Source organism: Zalophus californianus, chromosome 5, assembly GCF_009762305.2.
Source record: "Zalophus californianus isolate mZalCal1 chromosome 5, mZalCal1.pri.v2, whole genome shotgun sequence".
NCBI classification, from domain to species: Eukaryota; Metazoa; Chordata; class Mammalia; order Carnivora; family Otariidae; genus Zalophus; species Zalophus californianus.
The window spans coordinates 26,810,189-26,822,443 of NC_045599.1; the positions used below are offsets into that span (position 1 = coordinate 26,810,189).

The 12,255-nt window shown below is 54.8% G+C and overlaps 1 protein-coding gene across 1 annotated transcript in view; it reads right to left on the reverse strand.

The window, feature by feature from the left end:
• FSTL4 (follistatin like 4) overlaps positions 1-12,255 on the reverse strand; it is a 403,664-nt gene that overhangs the window by 120,311 nt on the left and 271,098 nt on the right. The gene's annotated exons all lie outside the window — the stretch shown is intronic.

Below are 12,255 nucleotides of genomic sequence, written 5' to 3' on the forward strand. Positions count from 1 at the left end.
GATGGGGCCGGTCTGTCCGTCTGCCTGCCAACCCATCCCGTCGATAGTTACTGAACACTGAACACACGCTTCACAGGACACACGTGCTGGAAGGAGCCAGTTTGCTGGTCCCACAAATACTTACTGAGCACCTACTACATGCCAGACTCAGGGCAATTGCCGGATGCAGTGGGGAGGCTGGTCCGGGGGAATTCACAGCCGCGGCCCACGACAGCTTTAGGAAAGCCGGCCCCAGTTCTATTCTGTAATAGCTCGTCTTTGCCTTAATCCCACCTTAAAGGCTGCTTTTGAATACTTGGCTTCAGAGATGAGGGAATTTGAGTTAACAGGACTAATAAACGGTGCTTAAGTTAATTAGGTACATTCTCAGAGCTGGATTACTTCAAAACAAACGTGTGTACACAAGTCTATGACCACGAAACAAAAGGAAGCTTTAAGAAATGAAAACTGGAACACACAGCCTGTGACTCTTCGGTCTTTTATTTTAGGTGTGCTTGCCGATTGGCAGCAGAACCACATGGTGTTTTGGCAAGTGAGGCCCATGATGCACTGTGACATGATGTAGTTTATCTTGCTGGTGACAGGCCAACTGGGGTGAACACCATACGGGGCTCAGCGCATGGCTGAGGCCGTGGGGCTGTTAGCCGAGCAGGATGGTCCCTCTCGGGTGGGGGGAGAGGGAGCGTTTTGGCACTTGGCTTCGCGAAGTCCCGGGGCATGGGCATGGGCTCCTAGCCGCCCACCCCACTGAAGGCCAGTGTGCTGCTGGCTGCACTGCTGGGAAGGGACTGGCGGGTCTGGGGCTCTTCCCCTTCATTCCAAGGCCAGTGGAGGGCACCAGGTAATAGCTCAGGGTTGGGAAGAGCACTGGCCTGGGAGTCCACTGGGTTTGAGTCCCGGCTTTGCCGCGGCCTGAACGTGTGCCTTGGACACAGTGCCTCGGTGATTTCACCTGTGAGGTGGGGACGACAGGGGCCTCCACACGGGGCTCTTGGGAGGGTTAAATAAGATACGCGCATAAAGGGCTCAGTGCTGGCTCGGCACTGAATCAGGGCAGGTAAAATGATAGCTACTCTCTCCCTCCTTATTATTGAAACCACATTTGCTGAGGAGCAACAAACAAGGAAGCTATCTGGTGGGGAAAGGCTGATGGGGGAGTCTGTCTGTCTGTCTCCTTTCCTCCTTCCCTCCCTAGACAGGCCTCGACAGCCCAACCACTTTTTCTTGTGCTTGTTTGTGTTTCTAGATTTTCTTCTCGTTTGGGGTCAATTGATTCTCGTTAGAAACAGATGCCCGTTACCATTTTCTCCTGCGTGATTCTTTAGAAAAAAATCAATTGTTGTGTTCAATATAATCAAATTTATTTGCTCTCTGGGAGTCTTCATGCTCTGAGGAGAAGGGCTCTCCCATCCCCCTAACTTGGCTAGTACCCCTCTTGGGCCTGAGAGGATACCCATTTCTGGGAGCTCTTAGGGCCCCCGATGGGCAAACCTGATTCTCAAGTCCATAGAGGTACACAGTGCTGAGAGCACTGACCTTGTCCCACTACAAACCCACTTCTGCCCAGGGGCTGATGTGGTGGCTGGCTGGCTTTTTCTTCTTCCTGGGCCTGGATAAAAGTCAGTTTAGGGCAAGGGGAAGAAAGCCTCCAGCAGGCTGAACTGCAGTCCCGGCAGATGGAGCAGAAGTGAGGACGCAGTACAGGAATGGTGTGGATGGCGAGTGAGGCTCCGGTGGGAAGACCTGCCGGGACCACGCAGAGCCGGGCTCCCCGAGGGAGGGGCGGGGCTGAGTGGGTTGGGCAGATGCATCTCATTCCTCACGGACGGTGCTGGGGCACACATCCCCTGTGAGCTGCCTGCTGCCAGGCAGGGCTCCCACACTGGCAGGCCAGGGGAAGCACTGAGGTGGGTCCCGTCGGGGGGAACCGAAGCCATCTCTCCAGGCTCTGCTCCTCCTCCACCTACACCCCTACAGTTCCCTGTGAGTTCAGAGGCTCCTGGCTTTTCCACCCTGGCACTGCCCAGTACACACCTCCTGGTCAGGAAGGTATGCACATGTCTAGAAATCAATCTGGAGGAAAGGGGTGGGGAAGGGTCTGCTCCCCGGGACCCTGGCCTTGCCCCCTGCTAGGGTCCACACCGGCCATGCCGCTCCCACCTTTTGCCAGCATTTACATTCCAAGTATGTGCCAGATGCCGGTGGCACGCTGGGACACAATGGAGCTTCCCGTCCTGGGCGTCGGAGGTGCCCACAGAGGGGGAGCTCACGAGGCTGGGCTGAAGGCAGCCTCCTTCGGGGAGGGCAGTCCAGCATGAGCCCTGAAGGATGAAGGATGGGGAGGGAAGACCAACAGCAGGAAGGACGCACGCAGAAGCCAGCCGCACAGTGTCTGGAGAAAGCTGGTGCGGGGCAGGGGTGGGGGGTGGGGGGAACGAGACAAGGCTGGAGGGGAATGTGGGGCAAAGGCGGGATGCCAGGCACTTCCTTCGTCCTTCTGTCCTTATTGAGGGCCCTCACCGTGCCTGGGGTGTGTGGGGCCAGAGATGAACCAGGGGGCTCCTGGAAGGGAATCCTAAATCCTTCTTTGTCCCAGAAGCAGTTGCACGTTGCATGAATCTCAAATAACGAAGCCATTGGCCCAGTGCTCCTGAGTTCCTCTAGTGTCCCTGTGGCTTTGGGGAGTCATGACCACCAGAGGGAAGACACCCAACGGTGGCATTTCTGTACCCATGGACCTGGCCGTTTTAGTTGAAGTCCCCACCCTCTCATTGGGACACCCTTTGACGCTCCATCTCCAGCAACGACGGTCCTCTGGCAACCTCTCCCCACCCGAGGCAGGCCTTCGTTCCAGGACACAGAGCAGCCTAGCAAGGCCCATATGAGGGATAGCTTACCAAGCCCCAGTTGTGTTTTTTCCTTCCCGCCCCCTGGTGTCACCACGGGAGCAGACTGGAGTGGTTCATCGACGGGGAGCCGGGGGCATTTGTGGATCGGCTGGGCCTGGCTTTTAGCTAAAGGCTCTGCATGCTGCTGCTGGTTTTAAATAGTTGTCTTATAGAAAAGAAATTTGTGTCCATCAGAGAATGCTTGGAAAGTACCGATGAATACAAAGAAAGAAAAGATATCACTCAAATCCCCCTCCCAGTGGTTGGCATGGGGTTAAGCAGGGCCCTCTGCGCAGGGGATGCAGAGCCCAGGAACCAGATGAGCTGAGCCCCTGGCTGGCCCTTGTCCACCTCACGGAGCCCCGAGGCCTGGCCCACGCAGCTTCTGCTTTCTGATCTTCCTTTTTCCCTTCCCCAGCTTGGACAAGAGAGGGTCAATACCCCGGGGTTGGGTTCTTATCTTCACTGGTTCGTCCCTGACCCCCACCCAGCAAGCCCACACAGGGCACAGGAAGAGGTGGGGGTGTAGACCAGCCACTCGAGCGTGCTCCTGCCCATGGCTCGGCATTCACTCCCCCTCTATCTGGAACGCTCTTCACCCAAATCTCCATGTCCCTGCTGAGACATCACTGCATCTAGCATCCCTGCCCCTATTTGGGGGTGGGCCTGGGTCCCAGGGGGTGAGAAGGATCACCTGTCTCTGAAGTAGGGCAGAGCCCAGGCTTTACCTTTGGCCCTCTGGACCCTTGGCCCTTTGGAGGGAAGGTCCCTGGAGGGGGCATGGCAGAGGCCTGGGGGCCACAACCCTCCTCCCCGGGTCCCTGTGTGTGCTGACCATGATGCTGGTGCGAATGGCAACGGCCAGCCCAGCCTGGGAGCCCCGCACCAGGGCTGCTTCCTGCTGCCTGTGCAGTCAGCCTAGAGTAGAGTTCACTTCCCCACTAGCCGATCCACGGCTGCTGGGACTTCCAGAGAGAACTCTGGAGAGCAGGATGCTTGCGTGTGATATTGGGGGCTCTGCCTGAGCCAGCTCAGCAGGGGCTGCCGAGCTGGGATGTGGAGGGGACCTGTTGTGTGCATCAGTGGGATGGACACAATCCACCCTGCAAACATTTCTCTCCACATGCTAGGAAAGTCATTTAAATGTTTCCTCTGAGTCTTGGTGGCTTCCAGGTAAAGAGAGATTTGTGTCACAAATAAGGGTAGCCTTGGCTAGGTCAAAGCCTCCGATGAGGCTTGGGGAGTTCCAGGGAGGTCCCCTCCGGACCCATAAGCTCACTGAGCTCTGACCACGGCCGAGGCACGGCTGTCTCGGGGCCTTCTCGAAGACTTTCTCTCCTTCTCTTCTTTCTGCTTTCTTCAGGGCCCAGCTCAGCCTCCTTTGCTGGGAAGCCTTGCTCCTACCGCTTGCACACACAGAACCGCCTCCCTGTCTCCAGCTTCCTACTCTCTGCCCAGTGTGGATGGCTTTTTGTGAGCCTGTCCTCTCAGGTTGGGCTCTGGGCTCCCGCAGAGCAGCCTGTGAGGCAAGGACCTAGACTGAGTAGTATGTTTGGAGATGATCCCAAGAAATGCACAGAAGGAAGAGGGAAGTGAGACCGGAGAGGGGGAAAGCCAATGAAGGGTGGGATGCCAAGCAGCTGGAGCTTGGTGCCACGGAACCTTCGAGAGACTGTGTCCAGCAGGCCTCAGAGCTGCTCCACTCAGGTGTGAGGGTGCGGGGCACTCTTCCGCCAACTTCCGACCCTTGTTGGCCAAGGGTTGCTTCTGGGGCACTACACACCGCCCCGTCTAGCACTTCTGGACTCCCCACATGAGGACCGAGCCCGTTCCTGAGGCCCGCAGGGGCCCCGAGGATGAAGATGTGGGGACCCAAGGTTGGATGCTGTCGGTCAGGGTCATGGGCAGCTGTCCTCCAGAGTTGCATACAACCTTGGGGGTTGACTGAGGGAATCCGGATGGGGCATTAGCGTCTGTCATATCCCCTCCATGGGACTGACTGGACAGTTACGCACATAGCACTAAGGTGTGAGACGCTTGTTGAGTGAGTTAATCAGGGACTATGGGTGACAATTGAGTCTCGTGGCTCCAGGGCAGACTGTCTCATAAGGAAGCCAGGATGATGGAACCACCCTGTAACAACCTGGCATGTGACTTCATCAGAGGCTGCTGATCAGCCCCATCAATGACGGTCATCACAAGGCTGGATGGAGCACTGGACAGGGAGTCAGGAGACCATCTGGTTCTACCTTGACTAGCTATGAGACCCTAAGAAAGGTGTTCATTTCCTTGCCCTTCCTGACTCCACATCCTCCCTCAGAATGGGGGCAGTAATAATCCCTCACTACCGTCCGGGGTCATGATGGGAAAGAAAACGTAAAAGGACTCTCTGCAGAGTCCAAGTAGTCAGCCAGGCCTGAGGGCTTCTTGGGATGAAGTAGGCCTGACGCCCCAGGCGAGCTGGAGCATGGCTCATTTGTCACTGTCCCTTTCACTGATGCCCAGGGCCACCGACACTCTGGGGCCCCTCAGGGAGGGAGGCTTATGGCCCGGTCAGCCTGACAGAGACAAACAGCCCGACAGGCCCTTGGAAGAGCCCAGCTACCTTCCTGCCAGCCTGGGGCCCTCTATGTGCAGTGGCCACCGGGGCGGCCCCCAGCCCTGGCCCCAGGCTTCCTGCCAGCGCCCGTTGTGGGGGGGGGGGCTCCTTCTGCTCCCAGACCAGGGCTGCTTTGGCAGATAAAATATTGATCAGCCTGCTGAGAAGCCCAGAGTGTGATCCTATTTTCATGTCAGAACTTGGTAATGAACTACATTTATCAAGCCCATTCTCCATGAGAAAGGTCAGCCACAGATCTAGCTAAGTTGTTATGACATCTCATTAATCTAGTTCCCTCAATAATTGTCCCTCTGTGAAGATTCTAATGTTCTCCCGTCCCAGCCATATTCCCTCCACGCCGAGGGAGATTATTATAGCAGGAGCATGGGCACATCCACATTTAATTTTTTGAGCAAAGAGAGATAGGAAGCAGGTAGCAGCCTCTGGAATTAAATGTCCATCAAAGGAACACTTTCTAGTGCAGAACAAAGGGAAGCAAGGGAGACATCGTGAATATTCCATTAGCCACACGTGCCCCTGCCGGACGGGACCTCAAAGGGACCATCTTCACTCTGAGGCAGGTGAAGCTTCCAGTTGCAGGTGTGGATAGGGCTAGGGGCTCCAAAGAGTCAAGGGAAGCAGGTCTGTGCAGTGTGGCTGGGGTGGGGGTGGGGGGAGACACCATTCAGGCAGCAGGAAGCTCAGGTTCTAACTGAGAGCGAGGGACAGGCCGTGTGGTCAAGGCCCCTGACAGAGGCCTAGGTTCTGGACACAGGAGGCACCTGCAGGCAGGTGAGGGGGTGGGCTGGAGACACCTGGCCCCAGGGAGGGAGGGAGGGTGGTGAGGGTTCGGCTTGGGCCAGCCCTGGCTGCCTCTCTGCCTCCCTCACCCCCAGCCATTCCTTCACCAAGTCTTTTGGCCTCTTCCCCCAACATACCACCCATGTGAAGAGATCCCCCGTGTGCTGCCCCCATTCTCTGTTGCTACACTCTGTCCAGCCTCTCTCCCCGTTCCTATCTGTTCACAGCTGAAGGTCAGGCTGCCCTGGGACAGCGGAAGCCCCCCAAGGCCAGGCTCTTGTCTTGGTGCAGCACATGCCCAGCACCCAGCCCCAGCACCTGCACGCAGAAGGTGCTCACTGAATGCCTGTTGCCTGGACGACTGTGGAACCCTGGGTGAATGGGCACAGCCTGTGGGGTCAGAGAACGGTGGCAGCCTGGCCAGAGGAGAGAGGATGATCCCAGCCCCCCTGAGCCACAGTGACCGAGGTCTGGAACTCGGCGGGGGGGGGGGGGGGGGGGGTGGGAGCCCATGTCATCTGTCCCGCCAGTGCCTGTGGGAGGGCCCTGCGTGTGATGTGGGGGTGGCGGGGCAGCTCCAGCGGGTGGCACGTGAAGCCATGCTCATTGGCGTCCAAGCTGCCCTGTGCTTGCCAGGGGGCGTGGACCCTATCTCGTCCACTGGGGCACCCCAAAACCTGCAGTGGTGGCCCCACAGAATGAAGTCTGGCATGGCCAGCCTGGGGGTGGCGGTGGCAAGGTGGGAAGTCACAGAGGGACTGGTGCCCCACTGGATACGAGGTTGCACAGAGGTGGCTTCTCCGAGTCACCCCCCTGGTGGGCACACACAGCTCCCTCTGGAGCTGGACGGGAGGATAATGTGTTTGTGGCTGGGGGGACTCGTGCTTGGAACAGCAGCTCAGGCAGGGAGTCCTGTGGGGGAATTCAGCCACAGAACAGCTTGGGGAAAGGTCCAATTCCATACTAGGGTTCTGATCAGTAAGTGAGCACAACGCTGACGCTGGGGACCCTCTGTGCTTTATGGACAGGTGGCGTGGGGGGGCCGCAGGGGGTGGGGGGAGTCCAAGGCCACTGTGAAGACCGCACCCCTTGATGGCCATCCCTCAGTGGGGCAGCCCTGCACGTCAGGAGTCCCCTATAAACCCCAAATTTACTGGACAAGGGAGCTCAGGACAGATTACTCGATCCGAAGGAACTCTGCTACTAACACCAGCAATCCTTTCGGGGATGGGTGTGGGCTAAGGGACAGGGAAATGGGAAGGAAGGAAGTGCTGAGGAGAGGGTTGGTGGATTGTGCTCAGAGACACCAGCTTGTGGCTATGGCATCTCCCTTCCCGAACCACACGCAGGCCATTCCTTCATGAACTGCACGGTAGTCAGCCATACCCTCGAGCCACACTCACTGGACGCTAGTCCTTCCTGGACCTGGCAGGGTGGCCCGGCACCTAGGCTTGGGCCCTGAGACCCTCATGTGGAAACCCCCAGAGGGGCCCAAGGGAGAGACTGGACGTGCCTACAACCTTGGCTGCTGCTGGATCTGCTCACGGGCAGACTCTCCCCCCACCCGCACCCAAACAGCAGCAGCCCTACTTCCCACACTGTCCCCAGCCTGCCTGCTGAGTAATGTCACTGCTGCCCAACCAAGCTGCGATCTTTACCACCAAAGCAAAAACTTGACTTAATCGTCTGGCACCGACATCACGGCTGAACGTGGTTGTGTTACATGGTCTCAGTTGCAATGTGTCATTCTGAGGTCTATTTTGAAACCACTAAGCTGTGCAAAGAGTAAGAAGCCTTTTACTCCCAGATCTAATTTATGAGCCGCCATAACTTTACTGGAGTTTAGCTTAAGAGGAACAGATGTTTAATTCGATGTAAATTCATGAACATTAACAATCTTCCTGCTGCCATTTCTGAGAAAATTCAATTAACAATAAATGCCAAAACCAGTGGGTTTATCTTCAGGATAGTCTTTTGCTAACACGATGTAGTTTTGCTTATGGTGTTGACCAAGTCACAGAATTCTGAAAATTCTAGGAGACAGTGAAGCACACGTGATACAGTCTCCTCACAATCCCCAACAAGAACAGGTGTGCCCTAAGTCACACCACCTGGTGACCCCCGGCTGGCTGGCACCTGAGGCCTGTAACTGCTGAGCAGATGGGTCACCATCACCCACACTCAAGCACCCTGGGGAGGTCCTTCCACTCTGACCTAAGCCACAGCTACTGGCTACTCCCCTACCTTCCAGAAGTAGGCCGACCGGCTTTGCTCCCAGGTGCCCCCTTCCCGAAAGGCCCCTTCTCTAAATCTGACCTTGCCGCCAAAGCCCACCTCTAAGGAGCTGTGTTTGTCTGCTCCAAGCCCCACACTCTCATCTTGTCCTTGTCCCCAGCCTGTCCCCTCCTTAGATCGCATTCCAACACCTCTGTGTCTGCTGAGTGAAGGTCTTCACTCTCTTAGAGCACCAGGCCATGGTACCCCATGGTGGGCATGGGCCCCGACCATGAGGACACTGGTGAGTTGCTGCCTGCCCATGGTTCGGAGGTACTCTGCTGACCTCCTTTCTCCCGTCCCTCCAGCTCCACCCGGGTTCCCTCCTCACCCATGAGTCCTAACGCCAGCACCGACAATGGGCTCACCACACTCATTAGGAGCCCCTCATCCTTCCAGGTCCCAAAGGCTGGACACCTGTCCTCCATCAGTGTCCCCTGTTCTTTCCCCTGGGTGCTCTAGGAGTCATCCCAGCTGCCTTCGAATGCTCTGGGTTGAAGGCACAGGGCCCACTTTGGGTCCACAAACAGAATAAGACCAAGACTCCACATGGCCTTTGGCCCTGCCTGGGCCCAACCTACCCAGCACGCAGACCACGTGGCTCCTTCCACAGCTGCGGCAGCTCCAGTGCAGGGGGAAGCATCCAGCTCTCCCCGCGCCTGACCTGCGGACGCAGCCTCATCTCAATGTTCGCCCCAGTATCAGGTAATTGAAATTAACAAAACCACCCAGACCTTTGTGAGATAAATGGTACATTTGCTCATGAATGCCTGGTTCAATTGATGTTGCTATACAATCTGCCATCTGACATTTACAATCCTCTCTTCTATTCCTATTAGAGGAAGCAAAATTGGTTGGATTCCTGGGAGAGGGTTCCACAGACACTTTAATGGTTGACTGGCACATCTATCAGGTGGCCCTGGAGTGAAAGAGTAATGTTTGAAAACTTGAATAAATGCTAAAGCCCTCTGGCAGGAAGAGCCTGAGTTTTTACTCTTGTGTTAGCAGGAAACACACAGGCAACTAGGATCCTTAACAAGTCACTGATTCCTTCTGGAAGGAGGACACAGACTCCACGCAGACTCTGGCTCTCCCATGGCCCTGTCCCGAGCCCAGCGCCTGCGCACTCCTGCCCTGCCCCTCACACGCTCCAGGAGGAGAAACAGGAGTGCTGGATGAAGGGACCGCCACCAGGCGGAAAGCTGCAGCTCCTGAGGGAGGAGAGTGTAGGGCCCCACCCCTGCCCTCTGTAATTCCATTCAGTTTTTTGAATGGATGAGACTCCATCCCCTCAAACACCTAACCAAAGGGAAGGGTCCTGCTATCAAGATGCAGAAAATGTAGCTCCTCAGCAGTCAGTGATGCCTAGGAATGTCACTGCTCTGAGCCTTGAGCTGCTTATGGTCTTCGAGGGGTTACAGAGCTGAGGGGGACCTCAGCTGTAAATTTTGTTTACAACTTTGTCAAGAATGGTTCACCATTTTGGAGCATCACAGCTCCAAAAGCAACGTCACTTACGTACTCAAAGTGTCAACATAACATGCCCGTCACAGGCTCCATCTGCAGCTGCTGTGTTCATAGGATCCACATAGTAAGTGCTGACATCTGACTACTCTGAGTCAGTATAAGCACCTGGTGTCTAAACATTTACATATCGAAAGGCATAGTTTATTCCTACTACTTTTCTTTTTCTTTCTTTTTCTTTCTTTCTTTCTTTCTTTCTTTCTTTCTTTCTTTCTTTCTTTCTTTCTTTCTTTCTTTCTCTTTCTTTCTTTCTTTCTTTCTTTCTTTCTTTCTTTCTTTCTTTCTTTCTTTCTTTCTTTCTTTCTTTCTTTCTTTCTTTCTTTCTTTCTTTCTTTCTTTCTTTCCTTCCTTCCTTCCTTCCTTCCTTCCTTCCTTCCTTCCTTCCTTCCTTCCTTCCTTCCTTCTTTCTTTCTTTCTTTCTTTCTTTCTTTCTTTCTCTTTCTTTCTTCCTTCCTTCCTTCCTTCCTTCCTTCCTTCCTTCCTTCCTTCCTTCCTTCCTTTCTTCCTTTCTTTATTTCGAGATTGAGAGAGAGAGCACGTGCAAGCGCGGAGGTGGGGAGGGGCAGAAGGAGAGGGAGAGAGAATCTTAAGGAGGCTCCACGCATACCAGACATGGGGCTTGATCTCCTGACCTCGAGATCATGACCTGAGCTGAAATCAAGAGTCGGACACTTAACCGACTGAGCCACCCAGGTGCCCCCCTCCTACTTTTCTTATATTTCTCCTTTATATCACAGTTTGAATAAGACACATACTCATTTCGAAAACTTCCGAGCAAGATGGCGGAGGAGTAGGAGACCTGGATTTCGTCTGGTCTCAGGAATTCAGCTGAATAGGGATCAAACCATTCTGAACACCTACGAACTCAATAGGAGATCGAAGAGGAGAGTAGCAACAACTCTCTGAACAGAGAAGCGACCACTTACTGGAAGGTAGGACGTGCGGAGAAGTGAATCCGAGGCGATATTCGGGAGGATAGACGGCGGGGGAGGGGCCTCCGCCAGCCGCTTCTGGCGAGTGCTAGAGCCGCGGAGCACAAAATCGGACCTTTTAGAAGTTGGCTCAGCTGAGGGACGTCGCTGCAGTGGCTAAGCGGGGAGTGGAATCCTCCTGGGACAGTGTGATCTCAGGACCCTTGGGGTCACAGAAAGACCGGGGGTGACTGAGTACGCCAGAGCTCTCAGGTATCAGAGCGGGGAAGCCGGCTGCAGAGACGGAGCCGAGGCGCGGGCTCTCAGCTCGGGGTGGCCATAAACTGTGATCCGCGGCCCAGTCGGGCCACTGCTCCTCCAGCAGGGACCCCACAAGTGGCAGAGCTGGGGAGACTCCCCTTCCTTCCCAGGGAGGAGCGGCGCGGGAGCGCACTGCAGGGATCTGCTGGGTTTGGAGACTCCACACGGGGTCGGGTGCCAGAGATAGAAATGCTCGGTCACAGGCCGGGTGAGCACAGAGTGCGGCCGGAGACCAGGGAGACGGGAGTGTCTGCTTTTCTCTGGGGGCGCACTGAGGAGCGGGGCCCCGAGTTCTCAGTTCCTCCGGGCGGAGATTGGGAGGCCACCATTTTCACCCTGGTCCTCCAAAGCCCTACCGAGAGCTTGCAGGGAACAAAAGCTCCTGAGAGCAAACTGGAGCAGCTTCCTTAGCCCGGACCAACAAGGGCGGGGCAATTCAGCCTCCCGCAAAGACATTTGGGAACCACAGCAACAGGCCCCTCCCCCAGAAGATCAGCAAGAACAGCCAGCAAGCCAAGACCAAGTTTACCGATCAAGGAGAACGGGAGAACTCCAGCGCTAGGGGAATACTGCACATAGAATTCATGATTTTTTTTACCATGATTCATTAGTTCATCGAAGTTAATTTTTGTTCACTGTTTTCTTTTTTATTTTATTTTTCTTTTTCCCTTTTTCAACCAACATCTTATCAATCCCTTTTTAAAAAAAAAAACAATTTTTATTTTTCATTTTTACAGTCATATTTTATCCCTTCATAGTAGTTACCCTTATTTTTGGCATATATATATAAGTTGTTCTCTCTTTAAAATTTTGAGATACAGTTTCTTCTAACAGATCAAAATATACCCTAAATCGCTAGTGTATGGCTTTGTTCTAGTCTCCTGCCTGATCACATTCTCTCCCTTTTTCCTTTTTTTTTTCTTAAATCTTCTTTCTT